Here is a 13,047-nt window from a genome sequence, read left to right as displayed (position 1 = left end):
CCAAGCCCAGGCAAGAAATTTTGCTACGGCAACTACAAATGGAGCTGAACAGTCGGAATCTAGTATTCTAAGGGCTGTCGATTGGCTACAGGTACCAATATTTAAGCACACTGGTTTTAACCATTTGCGCCTAGGGCTAATATACAATGGGCAACAGAATAACAAATGGGAAATGTGCTCTGTTTGATCTTTACAAAAATAACAATGTTCATCCCACAGTGGAGACCAGTGTTTCTTAAACGCATTCCCAGGTAATGTTCCTATACGGAATTGAAAGTACAGTTTCCTATCCTGTGGACGTTCAATTATATCCCAATATAGTTCGCATGACGGATACATTTTTATGTCCAAAAAACGAAATGACAATTTTGATTGGGATCCATTACAAAACATTGTTGTATACACCATTTCCCAATATAATTCTTTCAGTTTTGCTTTTGTAGGAAAGCTAGCCACATCATTAGAGCCCCATAAATGTTCCAGTTTTAACTTTACAAGAAGTCCCCGTAGTTCTTTTAGCCATTCAATACAATGAAAACGATCGAACTCAACATCTGCCAAAGCTGAAGCATAATGATTTAGCTCTGGAGTCACCATCAGGCGTCTCCAATATAAGAGTGGCCGTAGCCTGGCAATATCCTCAATGTTTTTCCTGCCAAGGTCCAGTTTCAGTGGAGTTGTGGGTGTGCTTTGGGGGACCGTTACAAGCCCTCGCAAGAATCTGTTTTCTGCGCGTCCCAGCTCTCCCAAGTTTGAAAACCCCCATAATTCAGATCCATATAGACAAGCGCCTAATACTTTCATGTTGTAGATTTCAAGTGCACAATTTACCGGCTTAGTTAGCGAGGCTCGGTGTTTTAAAGCAACTGCGCCTGCAAGCTGGCTGAACTTCAAAACTGTCGTGTTTATGTGCGATTTCCACTTCATATTTCCCTGTAGGATGATGCCTAGGTAAGAAAAAGCGTCCACTTTCTCTAGGGGAGTACCTTTATATTTTATTACACCTTTAAAAGTGGAATGTTGATTTAGGCACATGAATTTAGTTTTTGTGGTATTCAGTTCAAGGCCCCTATTATCACAAAATTCTCCAAAGGCATCAACCACTTTTTGGAGACCGCTCGGCGTGCGTGAAAGTAAAAGCGTGTCGTCCGCAAACATAAGGACGGGAACGCGGGAGCCTGCTATAATTGGGGCGTCACTCGAAAGTTTCTTTAGATGGTCAACTATGCCATTTATATAAATTGAAAATAGTGTTGGTGCTAGGACACATCCTTGCCTTACTCCTCGTTCTACTGGAAACGGGTCTGTGACTTCTCCCTGCTTGCCCCACCTAATTTTAGCAAAATTATTTTCATGGAGGCGGACTAGGAGGGTAAGAAGTTCCTGGCTTAATCCTACATCGGCCAGGGTCTGCCACAATTTTTCTCTAGGGACCAGATCAAACGCTGCTTTTAGGTCCACAAAAACGGCATACAATGACCCCTTTTTTAGTGTGACATTTCTCCAATAGATGGCTATGAAGTATAGGACTTGGTCAACACTACTAGTCAGGGGGCGAAACCCTGCCTGGTAGGGTGACAGTATGTTCCTTTCATCAATCCATTGCTGCAGTTTGTTCTGGACTAGGCGCCCCATCAGTTTTTGGGCTGTGTCAATTAGACTGATGGGTCTATAATTTTTAGCTAGAGTTTTGTCCCCTTTTTTAAATATGGGGACGATTTCTGCTCCCTTCCATGATGCAGGTACCTCTCCTCCCATCGCCACTGCATTGGCCAACATTTCAAAGTAGGTACACCAGGATTTCCGATCCGATAAGAATATATCAGCCGGGATTCCATCCATACCCGGGGCTTTTCCCCCCGCTATACAATCCAATGCTTTACTAACGTCCTTTTCGTTAAATATTTGGTGTTTGAAAAAGACAGATGGTGGGGGTTTAATGGAGATGTAGGCTAGATTTCGTGCATACTGTGGTTGGAAAAACTCAGTCCATTTGTTTTTAGCAACGTGGTTTTGTGGCTGAGCAGCTATCCCTCCCCTTTCCCATTTTACCAAGGACCAGAATCGCTTAGAGTCCTTGGCAGCACAGGCCTCCTTCAAGTCTTGCCAGCATTCTTCATCCCAGCGCTTCCTGGCCTGTTTCTGAGTCAGTCTATAATTGTCCCTAGCCCTCCTAACTGCTATGGCATTGCCTGTTCTCAATTCTTTACTTAGGTTGAGCCGTGCCAGCCTACAACTCTTGTCATACCATCCATGACTTGGTTGTTCCTTTTTAGTTTTATTAGAATCTACTATTTTGATGAAAAAGCTCTGAATATTACAAAAGAGGTTTTTATGGGCCTCCATCATATAATCTTGGAAATTAGGCTTCCCACAATGGGACTTAATGTTGTTTACTTCATCGACTACTATTTTTTTGAGAATCTCAAATTTTGCTGCATCTTCTAATAGCATTCTCCATTTCAGATGTCGTTGGTTATTCGAACAAACGACATCTTGCGTGACCATTTCATTTTTATTGGTAGGCTCTGTACTCTCATTATAGGGGTGAAGAGTCAGGCATAGAGGGTTGTGGTCACTTTCTAGTCTCTTTTCCACGACCATATCTACCATTTTGTTCCAGGCCCTTACATCCAACAGTAAATAGTCAATTCTACTAGCTGCTCGACCATTATCAAACGTATTATTCCCTTCTAGGTCAGAGGGCGAGCGCCCGTTTACTGCTCTTAAGCCTTTTGCTAAACAGAGACTCTTTAGCTGGATTGCCACCGCGCTCCATTTTTTAATAACAGGCACCTCTAGCTGGGGTATACCCCACTTGACATCCTCCTCAGACAAAATCCTATCCTCTTCACCTAAGGGTTCAAAGGTGGCGTTAAAATCCCCACCTACTATTACATGGGATTTTGCTGTTATCATTTCAATGTTCTGCTCTAGAATTGTTACAGCCTCTGAGGATTTACCACTACCAACTCCCCTGGCATAGACATTATACAAGACAAGTTCATGGCCATTTTCCCAACTGATATCAAGTGCTATGATATCATTAGAAGGTACAGATCTTTGTTTTATGGAACAGTTCAATGACTGACGTATCCAAATTAACAAGCCTCCTGAGGGAAGTCCCAAACGATTTCTGGTTGCTGGCATATGGAAGTTTAGATACCCCTGTCGAAAAGTTGGGGTCAATGACCAGGTTTCTTGCAGCATAATTATATCATATTGGTCAATGAAATCCACCCACTCTGGTGTAGTTATTTTATTTGCTAAGCCTGCTATGTTCCATGAGACAAGGGACAGTGATGGTGTCTCTTGGTATTGCAACGCCTGGCACTTCTCAGCATTATTTACAAATACTTCGCGTTCAGCAGTTAATATTTCTCCATCCGTCAATATTGCTTTGCTTTCTTCTGCCTCTCTAACTCTGTTTAAACCCTCTAAATCTGCCTTTATCTCTCCATGAACAAAAATTTGGGGTTCCCTAGGGCCTATTTTCTGATTGCTCAGCTGTGTACATCTCATATTTTCTGCCTTTCCATTATTTAGGATTATCTGCTTTTTGGGAGAGGCAGATTCACAACTTGCGAGTCAGTCGCATTCGTTTAAATCGGATAAAGCCGAGTAACGGTTTACCAAATTTAGTCCCCAGTCACAGGTAATGCCACCCCTAGCCCTTCTATTTCCAACTACTGACCACTTGGTTCTCAATATGCTTGGCTTGGCTACAAGTCCTCTTCTGGTGTAGAAAAAATCCAACATAAGTGGAATTACTTCTGCCGTTCTGCGTTGTGGAGGGAAAATATTGTGCAAAATGTCCGGTAATACCTCAGGGCCCTTAAGGTTTAATACCACACAGTCACCTGCAAATTTCTCCGGTTTAGTCCCTATCCACTTTACCCGTCTCGCTGATAGCAAGTCTTCTAAAAGCTTTTCTTTTCCCCAGGGAGATATGTGCATGTTATTACTCAACCACTGCGAAGCTTTATTTAATAGGGAATCTGGCGACTCACTCTGACCTGTTTTCAGTGGTGGGACATTAGCAAGTACTAATATCAATGGTGAAGCTTCTACAATAAGCTCCATGGGACTTGTTTCAGTATTAGAATCAGGGGATATAATATTCCCTTGAACTGTAGGAGGATCTGAGGCTATATAGTTGCTGGGGTCATTACTAGATCTAGTACTAGTTGACTGAATAGGAGCTGGAATATCTTCTATTCCCCCAGAGATGTTTCCCCCTATTGTATTTCCCATCACTTGTTTTTCATCAATTTTACTTAATACCAAATTCGGTATCTCTCCCACGCTATCATTTGTTGTTTTTAGAAGGGTCTCCAGTTTGTTAACTTTATCAGTTAGATGGTCTATTTTGGATATGAGGGGTTTGATTAGCCGAGATATCTTAGATTCTAACATGCCCATAAACTTACTTGATAACATATCGTTCCCATCCTGTATTGCCATTCCCTTCCTCCCTTATCCCTTCTGAGACACTCTTGTGTTTATTTCTAGGGGGGTTTGTTGGTTTGTTCCTACTAGACTGAAGTCCTTCTCTTTTGGGGGGGACTTTTGTGGACCCTCTTGTTGCTCTTGGTGCGGGTACAGGCATTGGGGGAGAGATGCTCTCCTTATCTATCCCTGACTCATTACAGGACATGTTTAACTCATCCCCAATTAATAGGTCGACATTTGAGTCTAGTTGTGCAACAATAGATGTTGTAGAAACATTTAACACTAAACAATCATTGGTCTCGTCCGCATGCAGATCTATGACATTTATTTCGTCAGAGTCCAATTGAGTTGAACCAAGGTTTTCTAGTTGAGCACATGGTGGAGAGTCACTGAGCCCCAGGGAAGACCTCCGTACATTGTTGATTTTTGCCACCACTTGGACTAAATAATTGTCCATGGTGTTGGCAGGAGTGATGGGGGTCTTCTGTCTCGACATGTAGGAGCCACTCAAGCCTAATACGATATGGCAAGATGTAAAATTGTTACCAATAGCAAGATTTTTGGTTTTAGGCACTTAGACAGTTAATAGCAGCTGGCCGAAAAAGCAAGTAACTCACAGCACTGAAGATGATGGATTCCTGGCCCAGTCCAGTCGTGGCCAGTCTTGGACTGTCTTAGACTGTCCGCCCTTTGTCCGGGCTTCGTCTGGCGTCCCGCACACGCGTCCCGCTATGCGTCAGTGGTACGTTTTTGTAGGAGGAGCAAGGGGCGGGAAGAGACTCCAGGTGCGCTACGATGATCCTGCGCGGAACCCTGGGTCTCGCAGTCCCAGCCCCTGTTGCAGTAGCCTTTCTATTGCCTTTTGACGAAGTACGCCTCTCCTCAGACTTATACAGGCGGACGGTGAGTTTTCTGGACAGAGTCACGGTTCACTGAGACACAAACGAGCAGCACCCGCGGAGCGGGGGCCGCGAGCAGTTTCTAGAGCAGGTCAGCCAATCAGGGAGGAGCAGGGGCGGGAAGAGACTCCAGGTGCGCTACGATGATCCTGCGCGGAACCCTGGGTCTCGCAGTCCCAGCCCCTGTTGCAGTAGCCTTTCTATTGCCTTTTGACGAAGTACGCCTCTCCTCAGACTTATACAGGCGGACGGTGAGTTTTCTGGACAGAGTCACGGTTCACTGAGACACAAACGAGCAGCACCCGCGGAGCGGGGGCCGCGAGCAGTTTCTAGAGCAGGTCAGCCAATCAGGGAGGAGCAGGGGCGGGAAGAGACTCCAGGTGCGCTACGATGATCCTGCGCGGAACCCTGGGTCTCGCAGTCCCAGCCCCTGTTGCAGTAGCCTTTCTATTGCCTTTTGACGAAGTACGCCTCTCCTCAGACTTATACAGGCGGACGGTGAGTTTTCTGGACAGAGTCACGGTTCACTGAGACACAAACGAGCGGCTCCCGCGGTGCGGGGGCCGCGAGCAGTTTCTAGAGCAGGTCAGCCAATCAGGGAGGAGCAGGGGCGGGAAGAGACTCCAGGTGCGCTACGATGATCCTGCGCGGAACCCTGGGTCTCGCAGTCCCAGCCCCTGTTGCAGTAGCCTTTCTATTGCCTTTTGACGAAGTACGCCTCTCCTCAGACTTATACAGGCGGACGGTGAGTTTTCTGGACAGAGTCACGGTTCACAGAGACACAAACGAACAGCACCCGCGGAGCGGGGGCCGCGAGCAGTTTCTAGAGCAGGTCAGCCAATCAGGGAGGAGCAGGGGCGGGAAGAGACTCCAGGTGCGCTACGATGATCCTGCGCGGAACCCTGGGTCTCGCAGTCCCAGCCCCTGTTGCAGTAGCCTTTCTATTGCCTTTTGACGAAGTACGCCTCTCCTCAGACTTATGTTATGTTATGTTATGTTAATAACATTTATTAGGCGCAACAGCTGCCCCAGCAAAGGGGCGTCCTGGCGCCAGATCATGTACACAACACAACAGATCAGGGCTGAAAAGAGGGGAAATCAGATAACAGGGGAAAACAAATGGGTTTTAATGGCCCGTCTAAAAAGAGTCAGACTATTAAGGGCACGAATGTGCACAGGAAGAGAGTTCCACAGATCAGCCGCCAGAACACGGAAGGAACGTCCTCCCATCCTGCTCAGCCTGAACCTAGGCTTACTCACCAAATGGAGTGATTCAGATCTGAGGGACCGCGTGGGGACGTAAGAAGAGATGAGGCCCACCAAGGCGGGGGGAGAAGAAAGCTTCAGAATCTTAAATGTCAGACAGAGAGCCTTGAATTTGATTCTCTGTCTGACCGGAAGCCAGTGAAGAGAGGTCAGAACAGTCGAAACCGAACAACGTCTAGGAATGCCAACAATGGCCCGTGCAGCAGCGTTCTGCACCCTCTGAAGCCTAGTAGCCTCCGCCTGGTTGACTCCTAGCAGCAAGGCGCTCCCGTAGTCAATCCGGGAAAGGATGGAGGCCTGAACCACCAGTTGCCGAGTGGGGGGGTCGAAGAATTTGAGGACTGGTCTCAGTCCTCGCAAAATACCATAACAGGTGGCTGCTGTCTTCTTCGTGTGGCTGGTAAAAGATAGATTAGAATCCAGCCAGACCCCCAGATTTTTAACTTCGGCCGCTGGAAGGGGGGTCACCCCTAGTTCGGAAGGCCACCACTGATCTCCCCAGAGGTCCGCCTGCTTCCCTACAATCAGGACCTCGGTCTTCTTGGCATTAAGCTGTAGGCAGTTGTTGCGCATCCAGCTAGCCACAGCTACAAGTCCTGCCCGGAATCTGAGCGCAGTCACCTCAGGGTCCCCACTGAGTGTCACCGCCAGCTGCGTGTCATCGGCATACGATGTCATGGTGAGGCCGAATTGCCTGACGACAGCAGCCAGCGGCTTCACATACAAGTTGAATAAGGTGGGGCTAAGGGCAGAGCCCTGAGGGACTCCCAGTTCCAAAGGATGAAGCAAGGACTGGCCAGGTGGTATAGCTACCTTGAAAAACCGGTCCGAGAGGAAGGAGCGGAACCACTGAAGAGCCTTCCCCACAATACCCACTTCCTCCAATCGCCGCAACAGAATGTCAGGCGGACAGGCGGACGGTGAGTTTTCTGGACAGAGTCACGGTTCACTGAGACACAAACGAGCGGCATACATTGATCATTAAATGGGATTCAAGACTGAACATAAAAACAAACATTTTCATGAAAATAAAACATTGATGTGAGGAAATGGTGTGGTTGTGTGACCTTGATATATATATATGACCCAAAATAGAGTATTAATGGCTTTTATCAAGCCGAACAATAAACTTTTGATACCCTATTGTGAGGAAACAGGCTTTTTGCAGGTGTCAAACTCTCCCCACCTCCCCTACTGTTTCATTAAATTTACCAATCCTTGGAATCTGCAGCTAAATAGAGCATCTACCTGAAAGAGTGTTACATAACATAAGTAACTTGTTTTTCTAATAGAGACGCCTAGTCACAGACTTCTCATCATTTGAAAAGATATCAGAGCACTACCTATTAGGAGGTTGGTCTGTGAATTGGCTCAATCCAAGAAGTCCTGTTGGAAATGCCCTTCTTGGCAAATCTGGCTGTCCAGAAAGAAGTGGTTAATTAATTTCTGGAGCGACAAACATGCAGCCGTCTGGAAGAGGCCCAGGGGAGAATTCCAGGTGCCAATACTCTCCATTTCGTTTTTCACTGTTGAAAGGCCATCTTGCCCATAGAACAGAAAGGGGAGGCTGTGAAATATGTTTTCCAGCCTATCTTCCCAAAGGCTTAAGATGGAGAGGTGAAGTTTAGTGTGCCTGAACTCACTACTTGTGTAATGATATATCTGTAAGAGTCATTATTTAGTGATAGATTACTTACCTCTGAATATCCCCAGGCGTCAGACTTGATCCGGAAAGCTTTTTCGCTAGCAGTACTTCTGCGCGTCCGTGGGTGGCGTTGTGCGGCTCCACGTCCGTCGCTGGGGCTGTATGCGCAGAGATGACATCACAGACTACTTAGGCGCCACCCTTGCGCGCGGACGTCAGTTCTGTGCAAGAAACTGACCACTGGTGCCATGAAACTAGGGCCCTGAAAGGGGATGACCTTAACCCTAGAAATCAGGTCGCAGAACGGGGAGGATGGGTGGTCTCGTACAGATATATCGTTACACAAATAGTAAATTGTGCATCTGAAGGAGACACGTTAGTGATAGATTCCTCACCTTAGAATAGATACCCCAGCAATACCAACCCCGGTGGTGGGTCTGCAAGCAAGATTACACCAGAAAGTCACGAAGAACCAAACGGCCAAAGAAGCAGTCTCTCCGGACTTGACTGTCATGGCAGTAATGCTTGGTAAACGTGTGCAGCGAGGCCCACATAGCTGCCTGACAAATGTCCTGCAAGGGAACGTCGCATCCCATGGCAGTAGTGGCTGCTGTTGCCCTGGTAGAATGGGCAAGCAGCCCCACAGGCTCCTTCTTAGCCAACGAGTAACAGGCTGTGATGCAGAGAACGACCCACCGAGAGAGGGTCCGTTTGTGCACGCCTGACCTTTTTTGGCACCCACATAGCCAACAAAGAGCTGGTCATCCACCCGGAACTGTTGTGTGCGCTTCAGATAAAACGAAAATGCACGTTTTGGGTCCAGACGGTGGAGCCTCTTTTCCTCTTTCGAAGGATGCGTAGGCGGAAACAAGGTGGGCAAAGTGATGGTCTGCCCGATGTGAGAGGGCGTGACAACCTTTGGTAAGAAAGAAGGACGAGTCCTTAACACCACCTTGTCCGGATGAACAGAAAAGGAAGGAGGTTTAGAAGAAAGAGCCTGGAGCTCACTCACTCTTCTGGCAGAGGTGATCGCTACCAGGAAAGCCGCCTTGAGAGTAAGAAGACGAAAGGACAATTATAAAGGGGCTCGAAGGGAGCCTATGTCAAGAAAGGTTTAAGTCCCATTGAGGCATGATGAACGGCATGGGAGGAAATGTGTGCGTTAAAGCCTTTCAGAAAATGGTTAACAACCGGGGACTTAAAAAGGAAAGGCTGATCAGAAAGGCAGCGATGGCCGAAAGATAACCTTTGACAGTGCCCACAGCAGAGCCCTGCTGGTCCAAAGAAAGAAGGAACAGAACGACCTCAGAAAGAGGGGAAGAACAGGGATCCATAGCTTTAGCTGTGCACCATGCCACAAACTTGTTGCACCTGCAGGCGTACACCGTTTTAGTGGCGGGACGCCTAGCTGCCAGAATGACATCACAGACTTCAGGAGGAAGATCGAAAAAGCTGTCAACCGTCGCCGCTCAATCTCCACGCATGGAGGTGGAGGCTGGACAGGTTCGGGTGGAGGACCGTCCCCTGCTGCTGCGACAGAAGATCCTCCCTAAGAGGCAGTCGGATCAGGGGATCGATCGCCATGTTGAGTAGCTCTAGATACCAATATCTTCGTGCCCAATCCGGAGCCACAAGAATGACTTGGGCCCTGTCGCGCCAAATCTTCTTCAGTACTCTGGGCAGAAGTGGTATAGGCGGAAAGGTGTACAACAGACCGCAACTCCACTCGTGACGAAAAGCATCGCAAAGCGAGTGCTGCATTGGAAATTCCAATGCGCAGAACCGATGACATGGCGTGTTCTCTTCGGTGGCGAATAGATCTAACCAAGGCTCTCCCCACTGCTGAAAGAGACCTTGCACCACGTCAGAGTTCATACGCCATTCGTGATCCATCAAGATCAAGCACCGACGGCTGAGTTTGTCTGCCCTGGCGTTCAGAGAACCTGCCAGGTGTTGAACAACCAAGGTAATGCCTTGATGTTGCAGCCATGTCCAGAGGCACAGAGCCTCCTGACATAGGGTCCACGACCCCACCTCATCCCGCCCTGTTTGTTGCAATACCACATGGCGGTGGGGTTGTCCATGAACATCTGCACTACACTTCCCCGGACAGAGGGAAGGAATGCATTCAGTGCAAGTTGGATCACTCAAAGCTCCAAAAGGTGGATATGGAGCTGGGACTCCGCCAGAGACCAGAGGCCTCGGATCTCCGCCTCTCCCAAGTGGCATCCCCATCCCAGGAGGGACGCATCCGTCACCACTGTGTGCTCCGGTTGGGGAAGGGAGATGGATCTGCCATTGACCCAATTGCGATTCGTGAGCCACCACTACAATTGTCGTGCAGTGCCCTCCGAGATCTGGACGTGATCGGACAGGTTGCCCGGATGCTGCGCCCACTGGAACTTCAGGTCCCACTGCAGTGCCCGCATAAGCCATCTGGCATGTTGCACCAGCAGGATGTAGGAGGCCATCAGGCCCAGGAGCCGGAGGGTCATCCTGACTGAAACCTGGGATAGAGGCTGAAACATCGGAATCATAGCCTGAATATCCCAGACTCGCTGCTTGGGAGGATAAACCCGAAACAGCGTTGAATCCAGAACCACTCCGATGAAGGGGAACTTCTGAGAGGGGCTCAGGTGCAACTTCAGAGCATTATGGAGAACCCCAGCAGATGCAGGAGGTTGGCCGTAGTCTGAAGGTGGCTGACCACAGTTTGGGGGCGAGCCCGCCTTCAACAACCAGTCGTCGAGGTAGGGGCAGACTGACACCCCTGACCTGCGCAGATGAGCTGCGACCACCGCCATCACCTTTGTGAACACCCGGGGGCGCAGGTAAGGCTAAAGGGGAGCATGGAAAACTGAAAATGCTCCTGTCCTTCCGTGACCGCAGGTAGCGTCGGTGGGCCGGCAGGACGGGAATGTGAAAATATGCCTCCTGCAAGTCCAACGCTACCATCTAGTCTCTAGGGTCGATGGCAGCCGAGACCTGAGCCAGAGTCAACATCTTGAACTTCTCCTTTCGGAGGAAGAGATTGATGTTCCGGAGGTCCAAAATGGGACGCAGGCCCACTTTGTCCTTCTTGGGGACCAGAAAGTAGTGTGAACAATAACCACATCCTACTTCTGTCCCAGGAACGTGCTCAATGGCCCCCTTGGCCAGGAGGGACGCAAGTTCCTGCTGGAGAAGGGCAGACATGCTGTGGAACTGAGGTGGCATGGCCGGGGGGGTAGACTCGAAGGGGAGGGAGTAACTTCTCCAGACAAGTTGCAGCACCCACTAGTCAGAAGTGCCCGAACGCCAATGGGGAAGGTGATGACGAATCCTGCCACTCACTGGCGTGGGGTGCGCCCCGAAGCTCAGACTAGGAAGGCTTTGAGGCAGATGTCGTGGAGGCAGAGGTTGACTAGCCCTCACGCCGGCCACCGGAGCCACCACAGCGGCCTCCACGCCCACCGCCACGCTGAGTTTGGTTCTGCACAGGCTTGTGACCGAACGAGCGAGGAGGGGCGCCCCATGAAAAGAGTGAAAAGCAGATGTGGCCGGGCGCGTGGCGGAAAGGCCTAAGGATTTGGCTTTAGCTTGAGAGTCCTTAAAACGCTGCAGCGCACTGTCGGCCTTAAAACCAAACAGGCGAGTGCCATCGAAGCGCATGTCCGTGAGCATGCTCTGGACATCCGGGGAGAACCCTGTAGATCTAAACCAGGCGTGACGACGAAGTGCCACAGTCGTGGAAATCTCCCTTCAGAGAGAGTCCGCGGTATCTAAGCCACAACGAATGGCGAATTTAGCCGCGTCTTTACCCTTGGCCACAGCTTGGACCTCTTCAGGACACTGAGGCAACACCTCAGCAACAGTATCCCACACCGTGTGGGAATAGCATCCCAATAGACATGCAATGTTCACCGGACGCAGCCTCAAGCTGGCCGACGAGAACAACCGATTGCCGAACTGCTCCGGCTTTTTAGAGTCCTTATCTGGCGGAGCCGTGGGAAAAGCACTCTGGGACGTCGAAGCCTGAATGAGGCTAGGATGAGTAGTCAGAAAGGCAGGATCACCCGGCGCCGGGCGATGACGCATGGCGACGTTCTTATCCACAGGCACCCCCGTGGCCAGCCGCGACCAAGTGCCCAACAAGACATCAGTGAGGGTGTCATTAAACGGCAGCAGTGGCTCCGATGAAGTGGACGCCGACTGGAGCACTTCAGTAAGGAGATTAATTTTCAGGGCCACCATAGGGAGATCAAGGTTAAGGACCTCAGCTGCCCGACCGAGCACCACCGTATACAAGGCACCTTCCTCCATAGTGGACGGGGGAGAGGCAAACCCCGGGTCAGAGGAGATATCGAGGCCAACCGGTCTCTTTCAAATCATCCGCCCTATCCTGCTCGGAGTCGCACTGACGAGCAAGAGGGTCCTCGGATGCCTTCCAGTCGTCCTCAGCCTCCGCCGTGTGCGGTGCAGACCGTGGCGGGGCAGGGACCGGGGAGGAACACACGGCGTCAGGAACTGCGCCGGGTACGGCCGAACCGGCGCCATGTCCCAATTCAGATTCCAGGCAGGGACAAAACCGTCCGGGAACCGGGGCACAGGCGGAACCAATGGCATCCACTGCGTCGCCAAAGGCGAAGCCGAGGGTGGCGCTGGGGCCAGCAGCCTAGGACGTCTTGGCGCCGGAGCCAACGGTGCAGGATCCTGTGGCGCCGGGGCCAGAGTCATCAGTGGAGTCAACGGCTCAGCAGGATCCTGACACGGGACCGCGGGGCCCAAAGGCGCGCCGGCAGGAGC

At 49.9% G+C, this 13,047-nt stretch overlaps 1 protein-coding gene across 2 annotated transcripts in view; it reads right to left on the bottom strand.

The window, feature by feature from the left end:
- Positions 1-13,047, bottom strand: part of KNTC1 (kinetochore associated 1) — a 913,665-nt gene that overhangs the window by 12,590 nt on the left and 888,028 nt on the right. The window lies entirely within an intron of this gene.

This window comes from Lissotriton helveticus, chromosome 11 (genome assembly GCF_964261635.1).
Source record: "Lissotriton helveticus chromosome 11, aLisHel1.1, whole genome shotgun sequence".
In the NCBI taxonomy this organism is placed as follows: Eukaryota; Metazoa; Chordata; class Amphibia; order Caudata; family Salamandridae; genus Lissotriton; species Lissotriton helveticus.
This window is presented reverse-complemented; position numbering and strand designations above follow the sequence as displayed.